Source organism: Mus caroli, chromosome 16, assembly GCF_900094665.2.
Source record: "Mus caroli chromosome 16, CAROLI_EIJ_v1.1, whole genome shotgun sequence".
Classification (NCBI taxonomy): domain Eukaryota; kingdom Metazoa; phylum Chordata; class Mammalia; order Rodentia; family Muridae; genus Mus; species Mus caroli.
In genome coordinates, this window is record NC_034585.1 from 37,538,172 (window position 1) to 37,553,223 (window position 15,052).

General features: G+C 35.5%; 1 protein-coding gene across 2 annotated transcripts in view; it reads left to right on the plus strand.

The window, feature by feature from the left end:
- The window catches only part of Lsamp (limbic system associated membrane protein), a 2,106,845-nt gene that overhangs the window by 535,970 nt on the left and 1,555,823 nt on the right, over nt 1-15,052 (plus strand). The window lies entirely within an intron of this gene.

Here is a 15,052-nt window from a genome sequence, read left to right on the forward strand (position 1 = left end):
ATAGATAGATAGATAGATAGATAGATAGATAGATAGATAGATAGATAGATAGATACATAGATAGATAGATAGATACATAGATAGATAGATAGATGGATAGATGCAAGAAGGAGAGGAGAGTTAATTCCTCTCTTGGGGTTCAGTATAATCATATCTGAAGTAGAATTAGAACTGTTTTGTGGCTTCAACAGATGCCACAATGTTTTCTTTTTGTTGTTGTTCCAATAATGAAGGGTAACAACAGAACAGAGCACCCAAGTTTAAAAAAAAAGTAGAAGAAGAAGAGTCAAAGATACAAAGACAAATTTCAGGAAGTATTATTTAAGGATGGGGAGTGCATGAAAACGTGTTGTGGGTGCAAAGATTAGCAGAAGCATAGACACACCCTATGTGGTTATGTTCTGAGCCTAATTCCACATGGCCAGTGAGCAGTCACCCAGTGAATCTCTCAAGACAGCCATTAAGTTATTTTAAAAAGAATTATGGAGAATGCATTTGATGGAGATTTTGGAACCATAGAAAGAGCATGCTAGAGAAACTAAAAGACTGACAATGAAGATGAATGCCAAAAGACAAAAAGCCTTCCAAAGGCAACTTGAAAGGATCTGTCATAGGGTGACCTCTCAAAGGTTTTCTTAGATTAATGGGTAATGAAGTGCTTTGACAGAAAATGAAAATGCTTGAGGAATTACTAAGAGGTAAGATATATTTACTTTATTGTGAATATTTGCAGGCTCAGATATTTGGAAAAAAATAGTCAGGATTGGATATCATCTGCTTCCTATAAATTCCATCTCACAAAATTGAATTAATGCTTAACTGTCCAGTGTATGATCTTGGGAAATACATATTTAAATTGCAGTACCATTCTCAAAATTCTGCCTGTTCCCTAAACTTTGGGAAATTTGTTGATCTTTTGTTCTACGTGTACATAATACTATCAGCACCTTCACTGAGTAGGGAAAAATGACTAGTTAGTAAGTATGCTAGTGTGCTTGAAGCACTTCCTAAGAGCCTAGGATGGGCCACGTAATAGTGCTCACATTGAACTTAAGGTAGGATCTTGCCCTTGAATAAATTAGAATCTAGTAGGAGAAAAGTGGTATAAAGAGACAGGAATTTAGAAAAATAACTAGGAAATTGCACTATTCCTGGTACAGTAAGTAATGAAAATTCTAGAATAGATGAAGAGGTAGATACTGGGGGATTGCTTAACCCCAAGCAAAATGACATTCTGAAGTTCAGAAGAAATGATAGATACATATCAAACTTAGAGAGTTTAAAATAGAGCAGAGGGAGAAAATATATTTTACACTCTGTGTCTATATCTGGAAAGAAGTCAGATGGTGTATTCTCTTTTTGATTCTGTCTGGTTGTTGCTGTTGTTTCTTGTATACCAGGATGACCTGTCACTTACAGAGATCTGCCTCTTCCTCCCTAGTGCTGGGATGAAAGGCATGCACCACCACTGCCAGGATGGCATATTCTCTTTGGAATGTACTGCCTTCCCTTTGCTTCATGCAATGATTTGAAAGGGGCATGTCTGTATGTTGAGTTGACATAGAATAAAGTCCCAGTGGTTACTTTCTATTGTCAGATTGACTAGATTTTGGATCTAGCTGGGAGGTACATCTCTGGGCACATCTATGAGGCCATATCCAGAGAGGTTTGAGTTGAGAAGGAGGGTCCACTGTAATAGCGTTTGGCACCACCTACGGTCAGCTATTCCATATTGAATAAAGAGGGGGAAAGGAGACAGTGCGTAGGAGCAACTACCTCCCACTGCTTCTTTTGCAGAGAAAAAGTGACTAGCTGTCTCATAATCTTGCTATATTGGGATTCCAACCATGAGTTAAAATAAACATTTCTCTTTAAAGTTCCTCAGTCAGTTATTGTGTCATAACAAAAGTGCCATCGTCCTCTGCATGAGACTAAAACCAAGCTTTACCCGCCAGTTCCCTTCTTCTGTAAGATTTCAAAGCAAGGACACACCTGCATGGAGTCTGAGCATTTGTAGTTGAGAAAGATTAGAGACCCTTGTGTACTTTATAACACAGGGGGACAGGCAGGATATTTTTGTCATATGAAAACTATCTCAGAATCTGTGTTACTATTTGTATGATAGGTCCACTGGGGGGACATGACAATTTTTGAGCCTGTGGAAAACCATCTCCAAAGTCCTGGGCAAGAATTTTGACCTCACCCTATGACACAGGTATTAAGAGGTAAATAGGAAGACTGTGTTAACAAATTGTGGCCCCACCAAAGTGATTTTAAGCAACGATTTGAATCTTTATATATTGCAATAGCTAGAATTATTCACTTCCTAAAGCCTCCATTTCTTCATTATATTATTTATAACCCCAAATTTCATATTTGGTTTACATAAAGATTCTATGAAATTAAATATTTGAAGCTCCTTACCACAGACTCTGGAATATGGGCAGTGCTTAATAAATATTTATTAACTTAGAATCTGAAATACTTTGGAAATCTTGTCTGGCTGACATTTGTTGTCTGCCTCATGTGTCCGTGTAAATGCCAAAGAACTCCGAAATTCAATCCTTACCCTGGCTTCTCTTCCTAAGGTCCAGATACACATTATTTACGGCCAACTCACTATCAATGATGGATGGTCATCATAAATAACCTGAAACAAAATCGGAAAGACTAAACCCCTGAGATTCTCCCCCAATTTTCTCCATCTTGATGCCTATCCATCTTAGTTGTAAAATGCTAAATCTGAAATAACCCAACACCTGCCTATCCACACCCGTATTTGTGTGGGAATACACATAATTCCTTGCTCTCCCTTTGAAGCATAACTAAGACTTGACTGCCTTTGTCCAATTTGGTTACAACCACATTTATCGGAGCTTCCTTTGGACATTTGGCTCTATTGTCATTAAGGCATCTTAGCACAATCTTTGTTTAACAACTGGGTCCTGACAGTGACTCTTGTAATGGCAAACTGAGTACTCCAATTAAACTCCTGAGAACATGAACTTATCATTTTAGATTGTACTACAAATTCACAAATACATTTTATGCTTTCTGATTTTTACATTATTTTTTAAATGAAGACCATCATGGTTGAATAAAACGAGGTAGTTGTGAAGCCAAAGAACAGTGCAGGTTGAGGACATTTGAGGAGAAGGTCAATATATGTTCAACTCAGTAGCCCAGAAATTGATAGCTTGTGAAGGCTACTACAGTTCACTGAGTTTGGTTCCTCTGCTGGTAACTGCCAGTGATGTGGAAAATGTAGAATCTCAAAGAATTGGAAAAGTTACCAGTTTATGAAAGTTTACAATGATTCCAAGGAGAAGTGAAAAGAAAACTATTGGTCAGTTGCCTCAAGTACAGTGGAAAGTAATGGCAGACATAAGATGGGAATTCAAACACGCAGTGAAAGGGCTGGACTGCCAACTTTCCTAAATGTGGAAAAACACAGGTTTCAGAATTGTCTGGGCTCTGCTTTCTACTCTAAAGCAACCTACCATTTTATCCCTACTAATTCTGTTCCTTTCCTGCATTTGTATGGCACAGTGGGACTGTCAGAATATAGCTTGTATCCCCAAAGTGGACTTAAGTACATAATTTGTGCACCCTTTGGGTCAGGTCGTTCTTCCATGTTCTACTTTAGTCCACACTTTTGGTAAACTCTCGGCTAGTTATTGGTAAGGGGACTTTAATCATTTGAAGATTAGAAAGTAATTTATACTTTATATAATGAGATGCTTGCAACATGCGTGAAAAAGACAGTATCTGGCATGAAGAAGCTGGAGGTGAAAGTAGAAGATAAACTAGGAGAGAGATGGACAAAGATGCCCAATAGAACTGTTATGTCACCCGTTTCCATGAAATTTGGTTCATTTTAATTTCAGCTACAGCAGACCAAGTGAATAGTTCATCATGACCCTTAAGCCACCTGTCTGTCCTACTCTAGCCACCAGACCTCATTAGGCCCATGTGCCAGGGTTTGCCTTCTTTCTTCTATCTCTGGCCCTCTGTCCTATGAGCAGAATACCTGGATCAAGTTTCCTTCACCCTCCTCATAGTATGTCTCAGCTTGTTATACTAATTGGAATCAGGGTGTTACAAAGGCCCAGGTACAATAACAGAGGCTTTTTTCTAGTTTTTGTGTGTCATTAGTGACAGCTTCACACTGAGGTAAGTCACTCTAATGAGTCAGTGTCCCTATTTTCAACATAGAACAAGGTGGAGTTATGGGGTCATATGTTACCAGTTCTCAAATCAAGGACTATTCACATAAACTGAGTTTCATTAGAAAGAGAGGGGGGAAGTAAAAAAGAAATGAAAACAAAGAACTATGGCTCATATGGCTTCCACTCTCAGACAGTTTCATTGCTGAAACATAACCTTCAACCTACCATGATAATGAAATAAATACCTTCCAAGTAAAGAATCTATTTTATTTTCCTCTGCCTTTGTAACTCTTCACAGCCAAGAAGCTTTTTTGTTTTGGATGCATTTCCCCATGAGACTTTTAAATTTTCATTAAATACCATAACTAAAACAAACATGTTATTTTCATTGGACATTGCCTTATCTCAAAAGTCAAGTCCAAAAGTGCCATGCATTTATGCATTTTGAGAATTAGTAAATGTCTCCCATAGTGTTATAGGTTATATAATTATAGTTGGGTTTATATTAAATATAAGCTTCATCACACGATAAGTAAATAAGTATGAGGTTGACTTCTCTGTGACGTTTTATGTATAGTAAATGTCTAATAATTAAAGTATGTTTGTTTCACTCATAGCATATAGTTCAGGAAATCTCTTCAACTCACTGATGTTTGTTGATATAGTCTAGTGGTCCTGAGTTGCATCTACTTAGGCCGTTTCTTTACTGATGTACTTACCTGAGAAACTTTATGGCAGTCGTTGGGCAGAGGTCTCCATTTGACTGAATTCCTCATTAGCAAGATGCTATTGGATATTTTATTTCTGTCTTCTGAAAAGCACTGACACCACTGTGAAGCCTCAGTTAAAAATTAAATCAATACAGACTCTCTACTTATGCTAAATTTATACTTCCAGTTGTTGGTGAAAATAAAGACACTTGGCTCATGGAAGTGGGTCAGAATCCTGGTTCATTTCGAATAGTTATGAGGTGGGTGATTACCAGCAAAGACTCAGCTTTCATCTTCTTTGTGAAAATATGATAGGGGAAAGACAATTCCAGAAAAACACTACAGAATAAATGCAGGAAATACCTGAAGCAATTAAAGATACAAACATATGTACAAGGTATGACAAGAGGAAGAGTGGGAGATTGAGAAAAGCCCTTCAGGAACATCCACAGAGCTCTTAAGTCATGAGGAGACTAAGAAAAGCCCCAGGTGTCATAAATACTTAAAGAAACTTTTAACATTTTTGTGAAGGTGTTTGTTATATCTCATTAATTCAGAATACTGATGAAAATTCTGATCAGAACAGTAAAAGGAGAATAGTAATACTTATAGACTAGTTCCTTATTTAACAAGATTACTGAAATTATTATACGTTATTTTAGAAAATGGTGTATAAGAACTTCAGCATATTCATAACATGGAAATCCATGCTATACATGCTTGATAATAAGCCAAATGTAAGTAGTATATCGAATTTTAAAGACACTTTGGTGGAGAGTAGTTGGGTTATTATGAGTTTTCATGAGCCTAAGCTGCTTTTCATTTTTAAGAACATATCTCATTTTGATATTAACTGATCTTGATGATCTGACCCTCTTGAGGCAAAATTTGTGATTCTAAAATTTATTTCATTACCTTCAACAACTTAATTATCAATTAATATTTATCATTTCTGCTGATACCCATGTCACTACTTATTTATTTACCTGTGAGAAATTAATATCACATTTAAAGTTGATAATTAGTATATATTAGTTAAAGGCTCTTAATTGGTGTTGAGTAGAGAATGTATCTTCTGTTTCAATATGGTTTCGATTAAAAGTTAGATTTCTTATTTTTAAAAGTAGAATATTAATATTATACTCTTGTATTATGTTCAATTACTTAACATCCTTGCTTTCATACACAAAGTGAAGAGAAAGCCAAATATTAACAAACTTAATTATGTCACTGTATTTATATATGTGTGTGCATAAATGTCATATATCGTATGGCTCATTTTGCAACATATAAAATTTAAAATGTGTAAGTAAGTGGATAGAGTTATTTTCCATACCAATAGTTTGCTCTTAAGTTTCAAGAAAAAAATAAGTCCTTGGCAAAAGTATGAATGAATGTGATTCACATTATTCATCAAAAGAACACATTTACATTTAATTTACATTCATAAAAATCAAAACTTATTCTTATACACATAAACAGAGGTAATAGCTATCAGAAAACATAACAGGACTCTTACAAATGTCACCTTTCTAGTACCAAACCCGGGACAGTTCCATAGGTATGTTAAATGTATATATGTCAGTGCAATTATTATTTCTGCTATATATATATGTGTATATATATATATGTATATATGTGTGTATGTAGATATGTGTATATCTACACATATACTATAAAATATTAATATTTAAAATATAACTGCTGCAAGTATGAAAATAACTACTTGCATACAATCAACCACCATACAACATTATCTGACTTCAATAAGAATCACAAACAGTATAAATAAAATACAAATAAAAAACACTTTCCTCATGTGTCTGGAGTCTCATTTGAAAAAAAATGTATATATACAGTAGATGATGTGCAGCAAAATTAACAGTATATTCAAATTTTCTCTAGCCATTAAACTTTGATAATTTTGATGTCCTATCTAAAGCATGGTTATATTCCTTTAATTAGGCATATTTTCTAGTTAAATATATGCACTAAAATGTAATTATCAGATGTAATTATCATTTTCCTCATTAGTTTAGAAAAATGGAAACAGAAGGGAGAATTGAAATATTCATTTGGAAACAAATCCCTGAAGTTATACAATTAGCATGTGTGTGTGTGTGTGTGTGTGTGTGTGTGTGTGTGTGTAAAAGGTAAAATCTTTACAGCTCATATGCTATAACCTGTTATACATGAAACTTTCCCTTGACCTAATTCCAGCCTGGGTTTGGTATGTACTTCTAATCCCAGCTATCATAAATTATTCTTTTACATGACCACATTTATTGAGTGTTCTTTACTTAGGGGAAAAGACTGGGTTGGGCAGTTCAAAGACCAAAGTCTTTATTTAGAACTGAAGTAAGGATGATGGAGATAACAATCACCACAGAACATGTTATTCATCATTCCTTCTGTTGAATTTCCAAGGCAAAATTTAAGAACAATTTGGATAGTATTGTTAAGTAAGTTCTTTTTAGAGTAAAATAGGCTTTTGAATCTTGAACAGTTGTAATATCAAAAAAGTATTCTCTATAGTCTTGGCCCTCAACTGTCAGTTAAATAGGCTGCTTCTGACCATATTGTTTCCATACTTGAGCTACAACATTTCGAGCCCAGGTCTTTCATTATCAGAGGAAGGTAGGTAATAAATCGGCAGAAAAAGGTCTCTGTGCTGAATATATTCATTGTTGTTCATACATACTTTTGTTAGGGTTGATAACTTGGAATGGAATAACATAAGTTTCCTAATGAAAACTGATTCTCCATCATTCCAAGGCTACTGGCCTCCTGTTCATCTAGGAGTGATGTGTTGTGAAATTTGTTCCAACTGTGTTGGGATGCAGTTTTTGTATAGGTGTTGGTTAGGCAGCTATATTGTTGTATTTTCTTGGGTACAGCTTCCTTGTCAGGACTAGAAGCATGTATCACTCAGCAAATTTTTCACTCAATCTTTCTTTTTATTCTTGGAAGATGTTTCTTAGATGCGTTAGTGCATTGTAGATGTACCAATGCGAGTTACACCATCCATAGTCACTTTTTTCTATATTAGAAACTTCTTTGACTAGTGGTGAAAGAACCACTTATCTTTGGGTATTAGAGGATTTAGAGTACAGTTAGAAATATTAGTTTAGTAAAAGAGCAATAGTAAGTTCTTCTCTAAAGTCTATGAGCTATCTAGTCATGGGTACTTCACTTTCCATACAGTACTGAACAAGAATTTTATTCTACTGAGATGTCCATTAAATCCTATTAGAAAGTTGGTTAAAAAGTAGCATCCTTACACCACTGGGGATATCTTGTTGGAATGTCAGTTTTGTGATTCATGAGCTTATAGCTGGGCGGGACTATTGGTTGCTTTTCTCCCTAATAGCTTTTGTAGCACCTTTGAATACTAAGAGAGCTGGTCCTAAGGGAGGATGCTTCCAGGTCATTTCTGATATAATGATGTCCTCTGTCCAGTTTGGACAGTGTCTTTAGCATTATTGATTTACCTTTAAGTTCTGTTAGGCAATAATGGTCAATAACTCCTCCCTATTCAAAGTGCTCATTTTTCCCTTCCTGCCTTCATAGCATCGACACCCTACTAGTCACCTCTCTAAAGCTATTTTTTGTAGATGAACAGAATTCTCTTTTCTATATGTACCACATTTTCATCATTCCTTCATCAGCTGTAGGCCATTTATATTGCCTATTTTCTAGCTATTTTGAGTTGAACAATGAACATGGCTGAATAAGGCTCTGTAGAGCCAGATATGGAGTTCTTTTGGGTATTTGTCATGGAGTGAGTGTAACTTGGTGACATTGTACACACATGTTGCCTTTTTAGAATTCTCAACATTGACTTCCATAGTTGTTGAACCAATTTGCAATCCTACTACCAATGAATGGAGGTACTTTTCCCTTCTCTCATAGTCACATTTGGTTTCAGTTGTTTACTTGTTCTTGGCCAATTAGATTTAGATAATACAAAATCTCAAAGTACTTTTAATTTTCTTTCCCATAATCACTAAAGATGTTAAATACTTTTCAAGGAATTTCTTAGCCAGGCTTATATCGTGTGCATAATTTTTAACTGAACTATGTACATATAAAAGAATCATACTATATAGGCTTTGTTCTTTCCCCAGTTCCAGGCATCCAGTGAGAGTTGTGGACCTTGCTACCAATGAACAAAGAATTATTTTGTAAATGTGATTAACATTCGTGAACTAGTTTAGTTATATAACTGCAGAATGTTGAGGTAAATGTTTTAGCTCTTTCAATGATTCAGTAGTCTCAGATTTACAACAGTCGAAGCCCTGTGCAAGGTTCTGACAGCATTTAGGTGGTTTTTGTTGGCTAAATGAACTCTCATCCAATTTTGCTCAACAGTATTGTACATTCTGAAAGAAAAGAAATGTGGAAGTTTCAAGGGAGGACAGGAAACATGTTACAAAAATAGTATGTTTTGTCCTTGTTAGTCAATTGTTCAGTTCACCCTCATAAAGAGTTTCAAATAGGTCTGACTCACTTCAGTTGTGGTTGTTCTGTAATTACACAGACATTATCCTTGGCTCAGCCTTTGCATCTAGGACTCATATTTATGGTTCAGTCAGTATCCCAGCTTTCCAATGTCTCTTGTTTACAAAACCACTGTGTGATATAAGTTAATAAAGAAACATAGTGGGTACTAATGTGACATTTCCTTAATCTTTCCAGTGAATAGTTTCACATGGTTTATGATATGACTGGAAGAAGGAAGCAACTGTAAACAAAGAATCGGGTGGTTTTGTATCCAATTGGAGACTACTTTCAATGAACTAACTCCCCCTACTTCAGCCAAATTAGAGCCCAGCATCTACAGAGAGAATCTCTGCCTATGGCTAGAGCACAACCAGTTTATTAAAAATGTAAATCTTATTCCATTCATCATCATTAACTCCAGCAATTTGGCCAACACATTTAAATGAAGCAAATTTTAAAGATTTCTGGAGCAACTAGCAGTTCTTCAAGACACCAAGAATAATATCTGCAGTTTAAGAAAATTTGTGTCAACCCAATTTAGAGGGAATAAAAATGTCATGAATCAGATCATTTTTTTCCACAGTAATTTTGTGTCACACTAAACCCAAAGACTTGTAGTTGCTAAATGGAGAAAATGAATTAAGATTTATCAATAAATGAAAGTATCTCAATCATGTCAATGAGCCCTTCACACAGATTGGAATTTCAATGAGATCCCACAAAATAGACTCTAAGTAACCCCCTTTGAAATCCTCTTCATATTTATTTTTGGTTGGCTAACTGCTGGACTCTTTCTTGCATGCGAACAGAGTGTGTTTCACGCATTTACTTCGCAGAGATTTCCATTTTGACTTTCTCTCCCCTGCTCCGGTTAATGGGTACTTAAATTAAAGTGGGAGCCATTTTGCTTTATTACTTTAATTTCTTTAAAAGTGAGTTCTATTCCTCTCTTATTTCCAGTTCAAAGACAGCATATAGTCTTAATAAACTTCAAATGTATTTGGATAGCTGATAAATTTAATGATCTCATCAACTTAAAAAATGGCAAGTAAAAGTAAGTGATCTTGAGAATAATTAACAGAGTAATGATGAGAGAGGGTAGAATAGCTCAGAATAAATTGTGCTACCCTTATTTCTGTTGAAAGATCCAGTGAGCAAATGAAACCTTTATTTTACCTTTATTTGTTGATGCAAATCAACTCTCCATACAGACTACATTTATCTCAGCAGTTGAAAATAATTTTTAAAATGCAGTGCTTTTATATCTGTATTTTTGTCACCTAGAAAACAAATGTTTGTATCCAGATTATCAGAGAGAAAAACAGTTATCAAGACTATATTGATGGCCAGGAGAAAATTAATATGAAGTCATTATTCCTTCCCTATACTAACACAGAGTAAACTTGAAAGGCCTATTTTATGGGTTGACAAATGCTTACAGTTTCATTCCATAATATGGTATTTGAATTCTATTTCATTCAGTCTTCTATGGGAAATCATTCCATGAAGCCTGTATGAAAGTGGAAAGAAAAAGGAATTAGGAATTCCTATGTCCAAGCATAGAAAAGTATTTACCTCCATATTTGAAAGAATTGTCAGGTATAGTATTAGTAAAGCAATGACTAATTCATTTTATCACTTGAAAATGTTTCAAAAATAATCCTTATATCACTGGCACTGAAGACAGCTCCCATTTTATTAGCATCTGTCGCAAGGAGCGTTTACAAACTCTTTACCTGGCTGTTGCTGTGCATATGCAACATGGCTATTGCAGAGAAAATGCCCGGGGAGCAAATCAAGTATATTAGGGCAAGAAACCACATTTATTAGCACTGTTGATATTGTGTGTTTTACTACTTTGGGTCATGAGACAAGTGACTATGCCCATAATTTGGACAATAATACTGAGATGGCATCTCTACTTTTGCATTCTATGACCTATAAGTTGAAAAAGGAAGTAATCCAATTTCATAAACCACTCCTGAATGCTCTGTTCCACTGCCCACAAGTGGTTAATAAACTCACACTAGACTACACACAACTGCAAGTCGTTCAGCTGATATTAATCATAATTTCGCACTTTCAGTCTTAATTTGTATGACTTCACAAGAAAATTCTGTTTTTAAAAGTAAATTTCAATTTGTATATCGATATTAGTTTATATATTTTGATTTGACTGGCTTTCTCATTCATATATCAGGTTTTGGGGACTTTGAGAAGAGAGGGTGGTTGGTGTGGAATTGTGTCTTTTCACTTGACTTTTTTTTCTACTATCACTAATACATTAGTAGCCTCAGTTGGGTAGTCACACATTATATTAAAGTCATATAATCCATCACTCTTGACAGTTAATGTCAGATTGCTTGCAAGTTGACATTACCTTCAGCAAATAGTTCATTAGAACCAACAAACAAATAGTATTTCACTGAGCTGAGATTCACCAGGAACTTGTGATGGCTGTCATACTTTGATTCAAGCTTCAGAGTACATATCAGAGGAGGAAATGACCTATGCAAGCTTCCGGTATTCAGTCAGTACACGTGTTCTAGTATTATTTGAGTCTCATTCCTTGTACAATCATTACTACAATGGCAGGCACCATTTCTGAGGAAGTTTTGTGATGGGCTCAGTATTCTGAAGCATAAATTTGGGACTGGAAGAGTTATTTTAGATTCATGAATAGTAAAAGCAAGGCAAGAGTTTTAGAGATTTTGTTTTTCATTATACACTTGGGTTCAGCCAACCTCTATGTGTGCCCCAATGTACCAGGTATACCATTTCAGTGTTTTCATGCTGGAGTCAGTGCGTGTCTCCATCAACAATACTTTGTCCTTTATGTCTGCTTTAAGTTTCTATTTCTTTTTGCTTTCTTTGCATGATAGTTGCTTTAAAACAATCTTGAAATAAAAACTAAAATATCATCTATATTTTAAATAGATGAGTTATGACCAAGGTTCAAATGGTATTTATGTGCTTAATTAATATGCCTAGTTTTATTGCACCGTTTTATGCCAGAATTGTTGGATATTATTTTGGATGCCTGTTTTCTTCTGAAGGGAGCTGGAGGAGCAGTAGATCTGGGAGAAGGGAGGTTCAGGGACCAGAGAAGAGGAGAGGGAAGGCAGCCTGCAGAAGGGTGTATTTTATAAGAGAAAAATAAATAATTAAATAACATATGTGTACTTATTCACAAAATTAGGGCTTTCTAATAAAATATCAATTTATGACTTTAATATTTATTATATAGTTCCTATTAATCTATAATATATTAGATATTGTGCATATTCTAAGATAGAATCTTCTTACCACATAAACTGAGAATGAAATAGAAATAGTAATATACCACAACTAAATATCACCTGGAAAGTACTATTGTACAGGTAAGTCTCCTGGATAATAGGAAGGTGAATTCAAAAGTAATGTCTTAGACTATTAGGCTTTCATGAAAAACAGTGACTTCCATTTGTTCAGCAAGTATTTTCATATGGCTAGGGTCAAATACTGAAACTGTATTGTATTGAACATAAGGAAATTAATGCCTAGTTGGAAATCATAGGAACAACTAGAGTTCCCATGAGAATGCTGCCCTACAAAACACCTGCTCTTTGATGCATGGAAGCTATCCTGGGAGGTAGAGCATGAAAGTCTGGTGGAACTACCAGTAAAACATTCATAGAAGGGCAAGAATACCATAGGGAGTCAGACAGTGTCATACAGGATGCCACAGAGCATCTGACCATGTCATGGTGGGTAGAGGAACAGTTACCACTCAGTACCACTATGCTCCGATTTCCTCACTTCTTTGCAGAGAATGGATAGGTATATTGACATTAAAAACATGTGAGGCAAGAAACTGGGAGCTTTTCTCTTCCATGTTGTATACTAAATAGGTTGTTATTTATTTCATTTTCCTAATGACATTTTCTTCTTGCCTGTAGATAGTAGTTAGAATCATGAATACCTGTGGGGAAGACACTATGTATTAGAGGAGCCAGGGGCCTGGGACCATTAAGATGGCTGTCATTGTTGCTGTTCTAAGCACTTTTTATTGCTGACAGTGTTACTCTCCTTTCAAATTTTATCCCATCAGCAGAACTTGTCCTGGGATGTTTATGGCAAAGACTACTGTATAGCACTTTTCTACTCCAAATTTTAGTTAAAAAATAAACCATCAGAAGGCATAATATTTTAGGGATTTGAGTCATAGCTAATTTTAAACATCTAAATATGGGATTTTTATTAACCTGGATGTTCTAAAGTTGGTTGTTTATTGCCCGTTGCCTGTTTTATAAGGCATCTATAACTGGTGCATATCTTTTCCAGATTTTATGGGCACCTTTTCTCTCTATTTCTTTACCAGTGCTGTAATAAAAATAAAGGCAAGAACAATGGGACTTCAGCGTGGTCCTTGATGCCCAATGTAATCAGTTTCTCAAATGATCCCTGTTATCCTGATGCCCTGATGCTCATTTCCAACTGGGTTATGAGCATAGATCAGATTCTATTCCCCACATCCATGTGTTGTTACCTTACTTTAACTTATATTTTTTGACATTTCATTATATGAAGTATTATGATTTTGTCACCATACTTCTACCTCACAGTATTGGGATTCAAACAACCAGCATGGAAGAGATTTATCACAATGCAAGTAGCCCATAAATAGGATTGTGCTCATGCTGGGCTATTATAAAATGCAATTACATGGACATATGGCTAATATTGCTCTACTCCGAGTGGATGAAGGTCGCCTAGTCATCTATTTGAAATGACTGTTTCTTACTCTAGCATCTACTAGTGCCTGTCCTGTAGTGAGTTCTTTCTTAAAACAGGATACAGATTGTCATTTGTGTGGGGGTTTAATTGATGGCAACATGGCCATCATTTTGTTACAAGTGATAAATCTGTCGCAAGGAGCGTTTACAAACTCTTTACCTGGCTGTTGCTGTGCATATGCAACATGGCTATTGCAGAGAAAATGCCCGGGGAGCAAATCAAGTATATTAGGGCAAGAAACCACAGTGACTTCAGAAAAATAGGCTTCCTCAGAACATAATATAAATGTATCAAAATGTAAGATGAATTCCCTTTGTATTTTTTAGACACACTAGATATTGATTTCTTCCTCCTGCAGCTCTTACCTACATCCTCTGATACCCCACAACCATAAAACCCTCTACTATTTAAGGTGGAAATGCATTTATAAATGTGTAGGTGAATATGGCTGTAAACACAATATAGGTGCGTGTTTTAATATTTATAGTAGTTTATCCAGAGACATTTGCATATGCCTTTCTACAATATCTGCTAAAGACTCTAACTGACTTCATAACATAGTTGATAGAGCTCAGTGTGACTTATCATGTGGCATGAATCTCTGCAGTTGTTGGGAAATATTTCTTTAAAGTGTTTTCCTTCCGAAGGAGATGGTGCACTTTTCTTTTTGCCCATTCCATCCGATGTCATTACTGCACATTTTCCCAGAGGCATGCATAGGGGCAGTTTAGGCACATGGATGAGTGCTAGAAAATAATTGTAATTTCATGACTTCTCCTAAGTAAGCATAGCCTTAGGCCAAGTGGTAAAATACCACCTCCGCCAGCCTCAACATCCATCACTGTAATGAGCTACAAAATCAATCTGTAATTGACAAAAGCATTTTTAATCAAA